Source organism: Crassostrea angulata, chromosome 2 (assembly GCF_025612915.1).
Source record: "Crassostrea angulata isolate pt1a10 chromosome 2, ASM2561291v2, whole genome shotgun sequence".
Classification (NCBI taxonomy): Eukaryota; Metazoa; Mollusca; class Bivalvia; order Ostreida; family Ostreidae; genus Magallana; species Magallana angulata.
This window is the reverse complement of record NC_069112.1, coordinates 33,182,325-33,200,167: the sequence shown is the minus strand read 5'-3', so window position 1 is coordinate 33,200,167 and position 17,843 is coordinate 33,182,325. Positions and strand designations below refer to the sequence as shown.

The window sequence follows — 17,843 nt, the reverse complement described above, 5'->3', positions numbered from 1 at the left end:
CTATCAAAGAGCACCTGCAACAAAAACTTTAACCAACTCCAAACACCTTAACCTCCTTCAGCATCTGAAATTTAGGACCCAGATTCAGCATCCAAGTCTTTCAAGTCCATAAGTAGGTCCACATAGCCACATATCATTCTTGGCCAAGTAGTAGTTACCCCATATAATATAGTTGGTTATGTTAGCGTAGCTCCCGAGTGTCGTTATGACCACGCCCAGCGGGTATCTGCACATAATCAACAATATTACATGGGTTAAGTTACTTGTACCATATAGTTTACGATTATTCATTATATCTTATTACCGTAATCCGGTGAATATAATACGCAGTAGTGTACAATACGCACCCCCCACTTTGAGCCTGAAAATGGTGAAAAAAGCTTGTTGGGATGTATAATACGCATAAAAAAAAAAATGACCAAACGGTAATCCTGAGTATCAACAAAGCAGTTACACTTTGTATGCACGCTCAACTTCATCGCGGGAATACACTACCGGAAATAAGAAAACAATATTTTCTTAGATACGGATTTATTGTAACTAATACATCGCAGTAATATCTTTAATTCATAATCAATGTTTTAAAAAGACCTAGTATTAAATATTCTAACGTAAATAAAATCAACTACTTTTAACAAGCGTTATATAATTGTTTAGTCATTACAATCCATGTGAAGTGAAAAACGGACGATGTTCAGGTATGGAGATAACGGACCTAATTAAATTCTTAAATGATTCCGATGATGATCAAAGTGATCAATTATAGGTCTGGAACATAATAAAATATGTGCACAAATAGTTGTGTTGTGTATAGTACACTTATAGCCTAAGGGGGATGTCTGAGATACCCAAGGTGTCAAGCGTTAGCGGTGGGGAAGCACAACTGTTTCAATGGCTTCAATTAACGGAATAGGTTATAGAATTATTTATATTCATAATTATTTGCAATAAATCAGTTAGCATTACATGAAAATGGTTAAAAATGAGCCAAATGATGTGTAAGCTGTTTTCAAAGATCGGTTACAAATAGCACGTGGCCATCCAAGTCCGCATTCTATTAATAACATCTGTAATGGCGGCGTACACGGAGATAAAGAATAGGCAGTTCAAATTAATTTTTAAAGGCCATTTTGAAACAGTTTATTTATTAACAGACTTCAAGTATACATTTACTTTAATTACATGCTATAACAATGATTTCCTAAGGGTTAAATAATAATATATATGTGATAATGAAGGAATGTTACGATGTATAGCGGGGTACCGGTCCTGTCTGTGAACAGCATAGGTAATACGGCAGTATGATACCCCGTGCTTCAGCTAGGGAAAAAATATGTCCAAATCCTATAGGGATGTATAATACGCACCCCTTTCTCACGGTAAAAAATGCTGGGAAAAAAGTGCGTATTATATTCACCGGATTACGGTATATATTCCTGTATAAAAAATGTATCCCCAAATTGTGGCCCCACCCTATCCACGTGGACCATGATTTGAACAAACTTGAATCAACACTATCTGAGGATGCTTCCACTCAAATTTGAGCTTTCTTGCCCTAATAGTTTTTGAGAAGAAGATTTTTAAAGATTTTCACTATATATTACTATGTAAGACTTGATCCCCCCCTTGTGGCCCCACCCTACCCCAGGGGACCATGATTTGAACAAACTTGAATCTACACTACCTGAGGATGCATCCACTTTAATTTGAGCTTTTCTGGCCTAATAGTTTTTTAGAAGAAGATTTTTTTAAAGATTTTCTCTATATATTCCTATGTAAAACTTGATCCCCAATTGTGGCCCCACCCTACCCCCGGGGACCATGATTTGAACAAACTTGAATCTACACTATCTGAGGATACTCCCATTTTAATTTTAGCTTTTATGGCCTGATAGTTTTTGAGAAGAAGATTTTTAAAGATTTTCTCTACCGGGTATATATTCCTATGTAAAACTTGATCCCCCTCTTGTAGCCACTCCCTACCACCGGGGACCATGATGAACAAACTTGAATCTACACTACCTGAGGATGCCTCCACAAAAGTTTAAGCTTTTCAGGCCGAATAGTTTTTGAGAAGAGATTTTTGAAAAATACCAACAAATTTTCAATAATTCTCAATTATCTCCTCTTTAAAGAGGGCATGGCCCTTCATTTGAACAAACTTGAATCCCCTTCACCTAGTGGTGCTTTGTGCCAAATTTGGTTGAAATCTGCCCTGTGGTTCTTGAGAAGAAGATGAAAATTTGAAAAGTTTACAACAACGATGACAACGCCGATAACGACGACAACGACAGACAACGGACAAATTGTGATCAGAAAAGCTCACTTGAGCCTTTGGTTCTGAATGAAAATGTAGGAAAACAGAAAAAACAATATTATAAGCCGAAAGAACGGAGTGCGCAAGGTGAACGCTTTGTGAACACACGGTGAGCACTTTGTGAACGGTGAGCATGAAAGGAGCAGAGCAGAGAGCCAACTGAATGCACTGTGAGCGCATAAAAAAAATGGGAAAGTAGAACGTTTTTAGGGACTGTAACACAATTTCTACTTGCTTGCTTTGAATTATTTAAGCGTTTAAGACAATGTCAATAAATTCCAGATAGTGAATCCACAGTACACAGTGAATTCACAATACACAATCTCTCTCTCTCTCTTTCTCTTTCTCTCTCTCTCTTGCATTAGGAGTAAATGTTATATAAAAATATTCCTTACATGACAAATGGATTTTCTTTTTTTATTTAATTGAGAAGATTATACTCCAGCAGCTAACTGCTATAAAACACCAGGTTTTGAATGAAAATATCAAAGCCTTAATTATTGAAAGAAAGAAAATATCCATGCTGAATAAAGCACGCAGACTATAATAAATCGAAATCCATGATTGATCAGTATCTTTGTTAAAACCAATTACTGTACTTTAGTCACATTCATTCATCAATAATTTATTATAATATCAGATTATCGGTATAATCCTATGCTTTTCCCCCAGTAATGTCTCCCTGTGAAACACTGCAGACACTTAACATTACTTCATGCAGTTTAAGATTGTAGAAAAAAGAGCTTTGAAGACAACGACATATTTGATTGCGCCCATGAGAAAAGGGTGCTAAAATTATGACATTTTTGACAAAACAGAGAAATAATGTCACAAACATGACGTTACGTCATAACGTTGTCTGAAAAACGTAAAATATATAACCTGACATTTTCATCGCATATAGTTTTTATACCTTTTTCTAAATTTAGTTGTCACATTATTTTAAATAATCTCTTATCATACTCTATTTGCACACAAATTTGATTAACTACATGTATTTCTGTTTTTTCTCGATATTAGGTTATTATTTGCTCCAGCTTGGCTATGATTTGGTGAAGTTTTACAGAAATATTTTGCTATTAATTTTATGTCTGCTTCACCCATTTTTTTTATAGCACATTGATATTTACATATTTGCACCACAAATAAAAAAAACATAGGTAATCATAGATTACTAAGCTCACCGAGACGGAGCATCACCATTATGAGACATCACCTTCATAAGACCACCTTTATCATTTTATATGAAAATCATACTTTATGATCTTGGATATTCATGGATTCTGTTTTGACAAAATATCGTATATCATCTGATAAATTTTTTTATGATAATCATATGTTCATATGTTAATCAATACAATGATATAAAATTAAATATTGTATCATGTCATATCTATAATATATATCATATAAAACAATAAAATACCGTAATATACAAAAATGAGATATGATATTGTAATGTATGATATGACATTGTATTGTGTTATACCTTATTGTATTTGATCACATAATACAATATCATAAAATATAATACAATATAGTATTATATTACAATATCATATTACATAATACATCATAACACTGAAACATATTATATTGTATAATATAGTATGATATTGTATTGAATGACACTGAAACATATTTGATACATTATATGATATTATATCATATGATACAATATAATTTGATTCCAACATTGTATCTTATCAAATGATACAATATTATGTTATAAAGCAAAATATTATAAAATACATTATTATATTATGACACAATAATATATATTACAATATCATATAATACAATTTCATGTGATAAGATAATATATCATATAAACCAATATCATATCATACAATATCGTATGATACAATATTATATAATATTACAATATCATATAATACAATTTCATGTGATATAATTCTATATTACTGAAATCAATATCATATTATACAATATTGTATGATACAATATTATAGAATATACAATTATGTATCATAGGATACAATATAATATTTTGCAATATCTTCTGTAATTGTATCATGTAAAAAATAATAAATTAAAAATACAATATAATATTATACAATATTGTATCATAATATACAATACCATACATAACAGTATCATGATACAATATCATATCATAAAATATCCAAAAAATTGATACAATATCATATTGTATTGTATAACTTTTTATAATATAACATATGATATCATATTGTATCATATCAAACAATATTGTTTCATATCATACAATACTATATCATAGGAATCATGTTATATCATTTATCAACAAACACATCTATCTATCGAACTGGTTTGAGTGAGGTAGGAGATTTCTTTAGCATCCTTGATAATGGAGATCAGGCTCTGCATATAAAGCAACCTCTGCATTTAATTTATAATAAAGTTAAATCAACTATGCAAGCTATCATCTATAAAACATGTGACCTGTTCCAAAAAACTAAACCTCATCCAGCATCCGAAACCTATGGCTCAGATTCAGCATTCACGCCCATCAGGTGCATTGGTATCATAACACGCATCATCCATGCAAGTTTGGTGAAGTTTGGACCAGTAATAACTAAGATATCATCATCAGAGGGCACTAGCAATTAAAACCTTAACTTCCTCCAGCATCCGCAACCTATGGCTCAGATTCAGCATCCATGCCTGTCAGGTGCATCTGTATCATAAGACACACCATCCATTCAAGTTTGGTGAAGTTAGGACCTGTAATAACTAAGATTTATTTTTTAGCATCCTTGATAATGGAGATCAAGCTCTGCATCTGAAGCTACCTCTGCGATTCATTCATATTACAGTTAAATCAACTATGCAAGTTTGATATAGTACTATCATCTATTAAACATGTGACCTGTTCCTAAAAACTTAACTTTATCCAGCATCCGAAACCAGACTCAGCATTCAAGCCTGTCAGGTGCATCAGTATCATAAGACACACCATCCATGGAAGTCTGGTGAAGTAAGGACAAGTAATAACTAAGATATCATCATCAGAGGGCACCTGTTTCAAAAACTTTATTTAACCAGCTCTTAAAACCTTAACCTCCTCCAGCATCCAAAACCTATTGCTCAGATTCAGCATTCAAGCTTGTCAGGTGCATCAGTATCATAAGACGCATCATCCATACAAGTTTGGTGAAGTAAGGACCAGTAGTAACTAAGATATAATCATCAGAGGGCACCTGCAACAAAAACTTTAACCAGCTCTAAAAACCTTAACCTCTTCCAGCATCCGAAACCTATTGCTCAGATTCAGCATTCAAGCTTGTCAGGTGCATCAGTATCATAAGACGCATCATCCATACAAGTTTGGTGAAGTTAGGACCAGTAGTAACTTAGATATTGCTATCAATGGGCACCCGCAACAAAAACTTTAACCTGCTCCAAAAACCTTAACCTCCTCCAGCATCCGAAACCTATAGCTCAGATTCAGCACTCAAGCCTGTCTGGTGCATCAGTATCATAAGGCACACCATCCATGCAAGTTTGGTGATGTACAGACCAGCAGTAACTAAGATATTGCTATCAAAGGGCACCTGCAACAAAAACTTTAACCTGGTCCAACAACCTTAACCTCCTCCAGCATCTGAAATTTAGGACCCAGATTCAGCATCCAAGTCTTTCAAGTCCATAAGTAGGTCCAGATGCATCACCCATGCAAGTTTGGTGAAGATAGGACAAGTAATAGCTTAGATACAGGACCTGCAACAAAAACTTTAACCAGGTCCGGACGCCGACGCCGACGCCGAGGGTATAGCATAAGCTCTCCTTGACTTCGTCTCGGTGAGCTAATAATCTTATTTTTAATGAAATTAAAAAAATAATCTTATTTTTAATGAACGAAATCATTATTCAGACCATATACTGTTGATTCATTATTTTACGCGAGTACTTAATTCCGCGATTCAGCAAGCAGTTTTCCATCAACTTGCAAGAACATAAAATCGCAAAGGCCGAGTTTTTATCATAGTTTAATGTAGGTTACATATTGTCTAAAAATAAAAGCGAGATTTTAAAATTTGCGAGATGCGCTTCCCACGATTTTACGCGGATATTAATTCCTCTCGTTTAAATACATGTAGGAACCTACGCTAATAGTATGTGGATTAAGAAAGCAAAAAAAAAAAATGAACCTAACAAATAAATGTACTTGAATCGTCTTTATTCAGCAAGTACCGTTGCCGGTATTGTTTTTACTTTAAACTTATTTTCCTAAATCCTTTTTCTGATAAATTGCTAAAAATGCAGTTTCTAGAAACATTTCTGGTTAAACAAGCTGAAAGAACACAGTAATAATCTATCTTAAGATAAGACAGATGAAAGTCTGCAGTTCTGCACACATCTCACCGATTCGGTAAATACTTGTATTGTTTAATTTCTCATAAGTTTAGATAACTTGTGTTTGTGTTTCCTCACACTCTCTTAATATTAAGTAAAACGCTGTATTTACATGAACAAAATGAATCTGATATGCTCTTAAAAAAACACAATTCCTTGTTTTTAATCTTAATGTGGTCGAGTCTAATTATTTCAAATCTACCCTTTATCTACCCAATATATTTTTATGAAATATCTTGCATGAAGTTTTACTGTTATATCAATTGTTTTTTTTAGATAAAAAATTAACGGCCCCTATTTCCTATGTAGTCTTGAATGTTATCAAATTTTTAGAAGGCACTATGGGAATTAGTTGAAAATGCGCTAAATCTCACTTTTTCCGCAAATGCCCATGATTTTTTCGATGGATCGATTTAATGTTTAGAACTGGATCGTGAGGGGTTCAGCTCTGTCAGTATCTATATAGCTATGATTCACACCTGTTTTTTTTTATGAATTAGAGAGGCACAACTTGGTGTGTATATTAAGCCCAAATCAAACAATTAAATGCTTTCTCTGGTGATTTATGCACAATATGAAGGTGGCAACATTGCAATAAAAAAAATAAAATAAAATAAAAAAATAAATATAATTAACATAACACGCCCTAGTGGTTTATGTAATTTTTTTCTGCGAGGATCGCTACCATCATAACCCGAATGAATCATCAATGAAAGTATTTTGTTGTTTTTATTTACATCCTCATTTTAACAAATTTATGCATTGTTCGTAAAGAGTAGGTAAAATTAACTAAAACATTCTTAATGTACTTTAATACGTTAAATAAACGGAAAGGGTAAATCATCTTAAATGGGAGGTTGAGTCTGACATCATCAAGATTCTTTCGTGCAGTCCAGATTTTTCCTAGCTAGGTCGATTATTGTTTATCAATTGATAAACATAGCGTGTATATTTCAGTCCTGTCAGTTTCAACAGAGCTATGAATTACAATTAATTTTCTTTAGAAATAGAGGGAATCATACTTGGTTGATGTGATTATAAACAAAGAAGTTAACTCAATGTACAACTTAATAAAAACACCATTTCATGTTCCTATCGGCTGTGTTTTTTGTTAAAAAGAACGTTTTAAATATAAGTTTTCTTCTATTGCTATGTAAATATTTAAGTTTTGTTTTTAATTCTTTCCTTATGATGTCGATTTTGTTTAAAATACTGTTGTATGTGTTTTAAAGGTGTTAAACAGTCAAAATCTTTAGTGGTCCTATTCAATGTAATGAACACGAGTGAATTTAAATATGCATAACATCACTATCTGGATGTTGGTTCCTGAGAATGATTCAGAAATGATGTAATTATACTCTTACACTTTTAAAAGAAATTAAAACTTCCTATTTCAAGTTATATTATATTTTAACAAAGAGCCAGAACAAAAATGGTCATGGAAAAGAACCAAATATTTAAAAGGAAAGAGTGATTTCTATTACCTCCTAATTATACATTGACATGATTTCTAAATATACGTTACAAACAAAAATTAGACGATAAACAAAATTGTACATTATGTTCATGCATGTTTTTTTTTAATACAAGATTCTTTAAGTCGCACGCATTATGCTTAAAAAAGTGAGAAACTGTTATCGTGCCAGTACCTACGGTGTCGCAAGAGTTCGGTACATTTTTCCAAACATGAGTCATATTTAGTGATAATGTATTACTAAAAATGTATGACATAATTACAACTCATATTTTTACTACCATATTTAAAATTATTGACTCGCTATTTTCTGCTATAATACTGATAAATCATGATAAAAAAAACCTGTATAATATTATAAACGTTGAACCTACTTCATATTTTTTATCTGAACTTATTTTTTAATTCGATTAGCATTAATTAATCAATAACTTTGTAATCATCAAGATATTTATTTTCTAGTAACCATTACTGAAGAACTTGAGAATATCAGACGGTTTCACGATCCCGTCCGAACCTTGGCTTCATTTTCACGATTATTTTAGTCGATAGGGCGGATTCATTAAATTATTTACGACTTTGATGAAGTGTGTAAGATTTACAAACTAGAGCAGAGCTCGTGGCAAAGCCACGAGTAGGTCTTCCGTTGTCGCTGCTGGTTGAAAATATATGTGATATGGTGTCAAACAATTATAATGACTAAACTTTCAGTTCTGCTTTTGATATAAAAACGTGTTGTGATTGAAAGCCTGTATATAAAACGTGTTTTGAAAAAGAAAGGAAGAAAATGTTTTAGGAAAACTATTTGTTGAACACAGTTTGTGTAATCGTTTCAAAAATTCTTTAAAAAATGAGATGTTTAATGGCGAGTTAAATTTTCAAAGGGTAGCAAGCATTGTTATAAACAGTATGTACTCATGATTCATAACAGGAATTGTATATTTTTTTTAAAAATCAAACCCGCCTACAAAACACGTAACCTTTTCTATGGGATAACTTCTTTATTTAAATCTTTATAAATTTTTGAAGACTATGTGCAAGTTTAGAATTATTACGTGCTGACAAAATTTAGTAATTAGTCAAAATTGATGGCTTCTCTGAACTTTTCTACAGGGAAATGTGTGTCGTCTGATATTATTTAATGATACGAGTAGACTTGGAAATTCAAAAAACATTCAGCTAAAAAAAAAATCAGCGGGAGAATTTATGCAAAAGCGAGCATCTAAATTTTACACCAGATGGTGCTGTTTCATAGAGACACCGCTATGTAGCTTGAATTAAATAACCTTATTTACAGAAATGAATATAACTTCTCTCGACAATGTAATAATATGCAAAATCCTTATTTTTATGTCAGTGGGTTGACTAATTAAATTGAAAAAAAAACTTCAATTGCGCTTGCATAATTAGAATTCTGGGAAGGAATTAGACAGTCCGTGTTAGAGAAATTCGAAGAAGTTATGAAACTGGTCACTTTCTATATCAAACTGTGCATTGATGTATTAAAGGACTATCATGGGTATCGTCTGTACCCACGGTCCGGAATCCGTATGTGCAGTCATACATTGTATGTACATCGATACACTTTTACCTCCCCACCTACAGCCATACAAATCAGGGTGCAACCGCATAGTATTTTGTTTTCCCTTGGACTGAAATGTCACATTTTCATTGGTTTAAACATAGCATGTGATTGCCTCATATATCTCTATATTTGTTCTGTGAGAAATAATATTAGGCAATATGGCCGTCATTGGTCGACGCTTCGCTTACTCATTTCGACATTTCATAGTATTTTATACATAAACTGCATGCTGTAAGTTCTTAAAGTATTTCGAGTTGTTGCCCTTTGAAATTCTTTAAAATTAGAGTAGTTGCCCTTAGAATATTGACGTCACATTGTTTTGTCTGGAGCAGAACAAAATGGCAGCGACGAAATTTGCTCAAATCTCTGCAGAGGAAAGGGAGAAAACATTTGAAATTAAATACCAACAAAACATTGTATTAGTAAACATATGTAAAGCAAAGATTTTGAAAGAGTATTTGAAAGGTGAGATGAAAATTTTGAAGAGTTTAAATGAGTTAAATTGGACGAGATGTAAGACGTCTTGTACATGGCTTTGCGTAGATCATCGCTATTTGTGAATAAATATGTCGCTTGATAGTCCTCGAGAAAACAAAACACTTATTAGGTTAGTTACTGACTCACTACGGAAATATATTGGGTTGATCAATCTCATAGAAGGTTCGGCTTCGCCTCGCCATCTATGAGATTGATCAACCCAATATATTTCCGTAGTGAGTCAGTAACTAACCTAATAAGTAATAATAGTTCTAGAAACTATTTATCTTGTATTTTAATATATTGGGTATTCATTGTTCAGCTAAAATTAGTATTCCACTGGCTGTAGCTAACCTTGTAAGTAAATTAAGTTGCATTACAACCTCATAATACACAACTTCAATTAGAAGTTTTTTTTTTATCAATTTTCATACAATTAGCAATAAATAAAATCCCCAATAACGCACATATATCTCACTTAACGTAGCTCGCGAGTTTACTGACGTCACAATAGGATTTGGCGTACAGAGTTGACCGTCATAGCAAACTCATACATTTCTTTTGAAAATAACAAATGATCTTAAAAACATAAAATGAAATATTTTAAAAAGCTAAATTGCACACTTTATACAAACATTTATAATTATCAAGTGCGAAAAATTTAAAGATGTGACATACATTGTCGCATTTAGGTCTATAAGGTATGAGTGTGCGTTGGAACTATTTAATCTGATTTATGTTTAAACAAGTACATTGTAAAAAAAAATTGAACCATATGCATTAACTTTGGTCGTTCTGTATATTCAAATACTGATATAACTATTAAAATTATTTTGGCTTTAGCTAGTTATCCTATATGATTACAAACTTATCAATATGCCAATAGTTGTATGGTAATTGTTTTTGCAATGAATGCATGCTTGACTGATTTAGTTTCATGAAAAGAAAAGATTGAATTAACACAGACTGACTGAATAAATAAACCGGTGGGAAAACGAAACACGTTGAGGAGAAAATGTTACACATAAGGAGAAGTCACCAAAAATGTTTTTCGACAGATCTGGATATCTTTTCGCAAACTTTTAAAAAATCCAGCGCGAGCACTTGTCAGCGGGGCGGGAGGGGGGAGGGGGGGCGCAGCAATGAGTTCGCTTCCACACTGAAACGAACAACCCTGTAGAAAAAACTACAGAGTGATTAATATGTGGCCGATAGAACCTAATCTTAAGTTGTTTAAAACTCATGTGAATATTCTTTAATATAATCATCAAATGCCTCAATTCAGGACAATTCAGGACATTCTTTTATTGTGCTAGCACCTACCGCGAACATGTAACATGGAACTTTGATTATAATTTGACTTGGTTTTTAAACAACCTTGTACGCTATCGCTTAATCAAATCAATGCTTAATCAACTGTACAAGTAAAATAAATTTATCTTTTCATCTTAAACCTATATAATACCGGTAGTTGAAAACATAATAAAATATTTTATAGTTCTGTCCGTACAAAATATGAAACATGAACGCTTAATAAGGTATATGTAGAAGATCAAGAGCCGACCGCGGATCACTTGCCCACTCGCGCTGGATCTCCTCGGCCATGTGCGAGGGATGATCATCATTTAATATTTGTGTAGGGGGGGGGGGGTGTTAAATTTTTTTAGATATACAAACCAACCATTAATTCATGTCTGACAATGTTTCCGATTTGGAGTAATATCGTTCATTAATATTCACTTACACTCAAATTTTTAATAAAATAAATACAAGATGGACAAACTTAATAATAAACATAAATTTAAAAAAGTTCTTGTATTTAAGGCTATATAAACTCAAACACGTTCATATTCATCTAAGTGTGCGTCGCGGTGTGCGAAACTTGTGTATTAGATAACCATTTACCGCTAGGTAGTGCAGCCGTGGCTGATCTCCTCGGCCGTGGACGAAGGAAACATTACGTAAAGGCACAACGCACAGACACGCCGGCTCAGAACCCAGGAAGATTTGAAAAGTTTGCAGTATAATGACCATATTCTATCAAATAGACAGGGCTCGACATTAACGCTTGTCCGCTTGTCCGGTACCAGTTAAAAAAATATACGGACAAGTGAATATTGCTTGCCACTTGTCCGACTGGACAAGTGCATTTTTATGTAAAGAAGTCTCCAACATTTTAAAAAGTAAAGAAAGTTTTGTGATAAGTATATCGGTAGTCCCGTTATAAGTTTATCGATTAGTTATTTTGAATTTCGATCCCGACTTCAAATTGAAATGCAGCTAAGCCGCGACCATGGTGACCGGTTTTCTCGGCCGCGGGCAAGGGAGAGTTTCGTTAACTTGGCCAAATTGCCGCGAGAACTGGTCAACACATATTACTTTTTACCCTCATATTATGCAATACCTGAACACAAAAACAGTTTTATGAGATCAATAAAGTCACAAACAACATTTTTTGCAGCGACGCCCATATCGAAAAATTTACCGTTTTTAAGGGATCTAGACCCCTCATTTTAGGGGCTAGCCCCTTTTTTATGGTATCAAATGAAAGCTCTTAATATTCTGCACAACTTTTGTTCTATGTGTGACTAGAAAAAATATACAACTAAAAAGTTATTGAGCAAATATATTAGCAAAATTTTACATTTTTTGAAACATAAAGGACTATATATGGTTTGAGCTAAAATGGCCCCCTAAAATGAACATTGTCATTTTACTGTAATTCTTTGTTTTAACTATACAAATATACATTTGAAGTTTTTTCATAATTTTCATTTTGATTTTAGTGCCCACAATTTAAAAATATGACATCATAAAGTTTACCTTTTCTCGCCATTTTCTCATTTTTAGCATAAAATGGCTTGTTTTGAGGCAGTTTTTCTTTAAGGAAACATTGAGCGACTACTTGAACAAACAAAATATTTTCACCAAAGATGTATCTTTCCAATACTTATAAGTGACAAAAAGTTCGTTCTTGTTCAAAGAATCGCTCTATATTTCCCATTCGAAAAAAGATAAGAAAAATGTCAATTTTTGGTTGATTTTGATTGAATTATAAAAATAGCGTCACTTCTGACGTCATATACTGCCAGTGAGTGCATATAAATCAAATAAATAGGTGAAAAACATATTTCATGATAACTCTTTTATAAAATAACACAACAAATTAATGTACCTGAATCATTTTAAAAATAGCGAATTTTGGGGGCCAAATTTGACTAAAATCATATATAGTTCTTTCGATGTAATTTTTTAAGAAGTAAACATGGGTAAATCAAACATGTAAAACAAGGAGGACAACGTTCAAGATGTCTACATTAAAGATTTGTAAATTAAAACTACTTGCTACGAATCAACTCGGAGCCTTTGCAGGTACACGAGACCCACTTAAAAAATATTCAAAGGGGAATAACTCAAAACCGGAAGTAGCGATTTCACAATATTTTGTGCTATGGTAGGCTATTGCCATTTCCAATAAACCCTGAAAATTTGAATAAAATCTAATGACAATCAAGCGAGATATTACAGTTTAAAGAAACGTCTAGAAGAAAAAGAAGATGAAAAATAATAATGAAGAATTTCCAACAGAATCAGTACAAGGTCTTCCGTTGGAAACGGAGGACCTTAATGATTTTGGAATATGTACATGTAGGATACATAAAGACTTATTGTAAAGCTTGAATACAGCGCACTGACGGTGTATTTATATGCATGCATAAGCTTTGGATTATGTGTAATGGACGGTTGAGAGTTATCGTAAACCGAAGGTGAAATATAAATTCAAAACACGGAGTCAATCTTTGCATACTGCATGTTCTCTCTATGATACTAGACCTAGGTATTTGCTGTGGAATAGTCACACACAGATGAAAAGTGTCTGGATGTTATTTTTCAGGTGTGGGCATGCCCGAAATGTGTATAAGCAAAGGGGGGGGGGGACTTAACAATTGTAGAAAAACATTCACAGTAGTTCGAAAAAAATGTGTGTAGAAGCGACCGGAAAGTAAAAATATCCCACATACACTAAAAAAAATACCTTTTTAAATTACTGGTATGTGAAATTTATCAATATTGGATGGGGATGAATATCATCTGATCCAGGGAAGGGGCGCTCTTTTCCATCAATAAAGTCGAATGGAAAAAATCTTTTGAACAGAAAGGGTGTTTTTGTAAAGGGCATGATCCCAGCAGTAGTAGAATTAAACTACTTTTTACTTATTGTGTTTATCTGTGAATATACAGGTTAAAGTCTAGTTACCGTGGTGAAAACTTCAAAAGAATAGTTCAGTGCTGCTACTATAATTGCATCAATAAGTTGACTTGTACAATGGATCATGATTAAACAAAATTGTATAATACGTTACTTCTGATATTGTTTTCAAAATTCATTACTATTGATTGTTTATATGGAAAAGACTGTGTTTATGTAAATGAAATATGTTCACATAGAATATGCCACTAACTAGTTTCTCGTTGATATCCTAAAATAAACTGAAACTAAACAACCGCCATTTTTTGGAATAATCACTTTTCACTGGCAGACAACTGCGCTGACAGTAGAAATAACAACAAACCTTTGTTTCTGAAATAAATGAATAGCATAGATGCAAGCATATAACTACATGTATAGGCAGCAATGTGAAAAGATACTGATAACAAAGTGCTGTATTTTACGTTTATTAAACGACTCATTCACAGTAATAATTGTTGACGTTCCGTATGTGAAACACGACGTCATGATTTTCCTATTGAAAAAGCATCACTGTAAATGGGCAAAAAACTCTACTTAGAATAAGCGTATAGCCATAAAATTATAGATTTGAGAACTTTAAAATGTGTTTAATTCAATTATGTAAAAATCTAAAAATGTGCAAAAAATGTCATAAGCACCCTTTTTTCATGGGCGCAATCATTTATAAGAATCGCCGTAATATTGACCTTCACCCCACTCATCCCTGTATTTTAAAAACCTAATTGTATAACTGCTTTTCATATCATTTTCATAAATAATTTTTTTTATATAAGATAATTTTTTTTAAAATTTCAATTGCTAAATTGCTTTTTCTGCCTAAAAACCCGGAGTTTGTGTTCAATGAGTTGACACAGCTTCACAATGCAAGAATTTAATGAATTTCAAGTCATGCCTAGGTTTATCATTTCATGGCTTTTCTTTGCAAAAAATGACATCTGCCTTGCATTTTTTTATCAAATTGTGCCATATTGTATACTCTGATTAAAAAACACACAATGTTTACATTTTAGTAACTTAGGTATAATTGATACTCTCCCCTGAGAGATTCACATTAGTTACACATTAGTATTCTTGGCTATTGACATTGTCTACCAAGAGGTTTATATGGGTCAGACTCCCGAGATGATCACAATAAGTTCACATTAGTACCCTCCGCTGTTGATAAAGTCCCCTGACAATATCACAATAGTTACACATTTGTAAAGTAAGCAAATGATAAAGTCCTCTGTGATAATTGGAACAGTTACTCATTAGTACTAACCTTTACACCTTAGTGCCCTGAATACTGAGTGTCTTCTGAGAGGATTATAACAATTACACATTAGGACATTGCATGGGCTATAGATAAAGTCCACTAAGAGGATCATAATAGTTACACATTAGTAATAGTTACTCATGAGTACCCTAGGCTATAGGATTTATCCTTTGAGAGGATTACAACATTTATACATTAATACCCTATAGGCTATTGCCCTGCCCCTTAAGTTTCTTTGGGGCTACATGCATCATTCCACATTTTTAAATATTGGACATCTAGATTTGAAGGAGTTAAAACTTAAAAGTTAACACACAATGTAAAATCTGAGCGCATAATGACGGACGAAAACCAATTGCAATAGGTCTCCGGAGTCATTTTTGGTGACCTAATAAAGCTACTTTTGGAGATTTATGCAGGCTCTAGAAAGAATCATCGCAGAAAATATTTAGATAACTCTCTAATGCAGGTTATGTATTTTTTCTGCAATGCAAACTAACTTCATTCCAGCATGAATCACCAAAAATAGCATTTCTTTTTTTTAAATGAAATCTATAATTTCTACTCAAAATATAGTTTTTGACTAATATATCTCAAATCATGACAGTGCAAAAATCTACACCATACCTTTATCAATACTGTATGGACTGGACTGGTTTGAATGATTGTAATCGCATCTACAATATACAATTGTGTAAAAAGTAAACTTATACTACCAATTAGACTTCATTTCAAGGGTGTTATACAATCATACATAGACCATGACATCATTACTTCAACATTCTTCAACCTCTGTTACTGTTGTACTAAACAGTTTTAAAGTTAACAGTAGAACTCGGTTCAGTTATTACAGAGTCCTAGGGAGCAAAGGATTTACTTCGTTATACTTCGTTATATCTGTCTCACTTTCAAGATTTTTATCTAAATTAAAACTTTGATAGAACCCCCCCCCCCCCCCCCCAAAAAAAAAAAAAAAAAAAAAAACATAGGTAATCATAGATTACAAAGCTCACAAAGATGATGCATCATCTTTCTAAGAACAACTTGATCATAAAACATGAATTATGAAAATCATAGTTAATGATCTTATACTAAAATATAATACAATATCAAATCAACAGATCATATGCTATGATATATCATATGTTATTATATGATTGATTAATTCCTAGCTCTCTGATTGGCTCATACCAAACAATGTAGAAAAAACAGAATGTTATGTTCACCTGCACGTGAGGAGGTCAATATAACATTTGATTTTTGCTACATAGGACTAAAAATAGATTGGTGATTTCCAAACTGATATGATTCGTTATCGTTATTCTTATGATCCAATGAAATTTCATGTTTCTCACTGCATTCAGTTGGATCATTTGCAGGCGAAACAAAATGGCACAATTTGCATCACTTGATGAAGAACAATTCGATATACTTCTTACCAATAAAGATGCCGACAATAATCAAAAGGCAACAAAATTGGCGGTTAAAACAATGCGAAGTTATTTAGGCAGCTGTGTCTGCCATGTATGATGTTTAATCATTTGAATTTCTCAACAAAACAGATTCATTGTATTAAACAGATATTACAAGGTTAAGAGGAATGACAGTGTTGAATTTAGAGCTCAGTGCTATATTATTATATAGATTTCATCGAAATAAGAATTTGTTTTCGGTTTGAAATAACACATACTTGTTTCCTTCAAGCCTTTGATGAGACTGCTTAAACACACTTTTTGTAGTTTCATGTTGTTTGATTTACTTTTAGTACCTTTATTACCTTTATCATTTATCACAGTGCCCTTTATATAATTGAGTTGTACTTTATATACGTGCCATCTAATTAGCAAACAAATTATGGGAAAGTGCAAGAACAGCTGATTTAAAGAAATGCACAAGAGCAAAATTAATATCAATTATATAAACGTGAAGGGTGTCAATCAAATTCGCAATGCAACTTTAAATGAAAACATGATCGCAAGTTATCTACGAAAAATTACGCAAAAGCTAGGTTGCAAATGTTTTAATCCATTATCTTGTAATTTCGCAAGATAAATCGAAATATGATCAGTGCAGATATGTGGGTATAATGGCTATCTTTGTACTTCGACCTACTGATAGAATAAA

General features: G+C 32.8%; 1 protein-coding gene and 2 long non-coding RNA genes across 3 annotated transcripts in view; 2 read left to right on the top strand and 1 right to left on the bottom strand.

Annotated features, from left to right (window-relative positions):
• Positions 1-17,843, top strand: part of LOC128172124 (neurocan core protein-like) — a 184,665-nt gene that overhangs the window by 115,663 nt on the left and 51,159 nt on the right. The gene's annotated exons all lie outside the window — the stretch shown is intronic.
• Positions 1-17,843, bottom strand: part of LOC128172146 (uncharacterized) — a 30,637-nt gene that overhangs the window by 6,690 nt on the left and 6,104 nt on the right. The window contains exon 2 of the long non-coding RNA XR_008242203.1: positions 16,347-16,396. This is a non-coding gene — a long non-coding RNA (uncharacterized LOC128172146). The remainder of the gene's footprint in view (positions 1-16,346; positions 16,397-17,843) is intronic.
• LOC128172143 (uncharacterized) overlaps positions 1-17,843 on the top strand; it is a 44,510-nt gene that overhangs the window by 23,345 nt on the left and 3,322 nt on the right. The window lies entirely within an intron of this gene.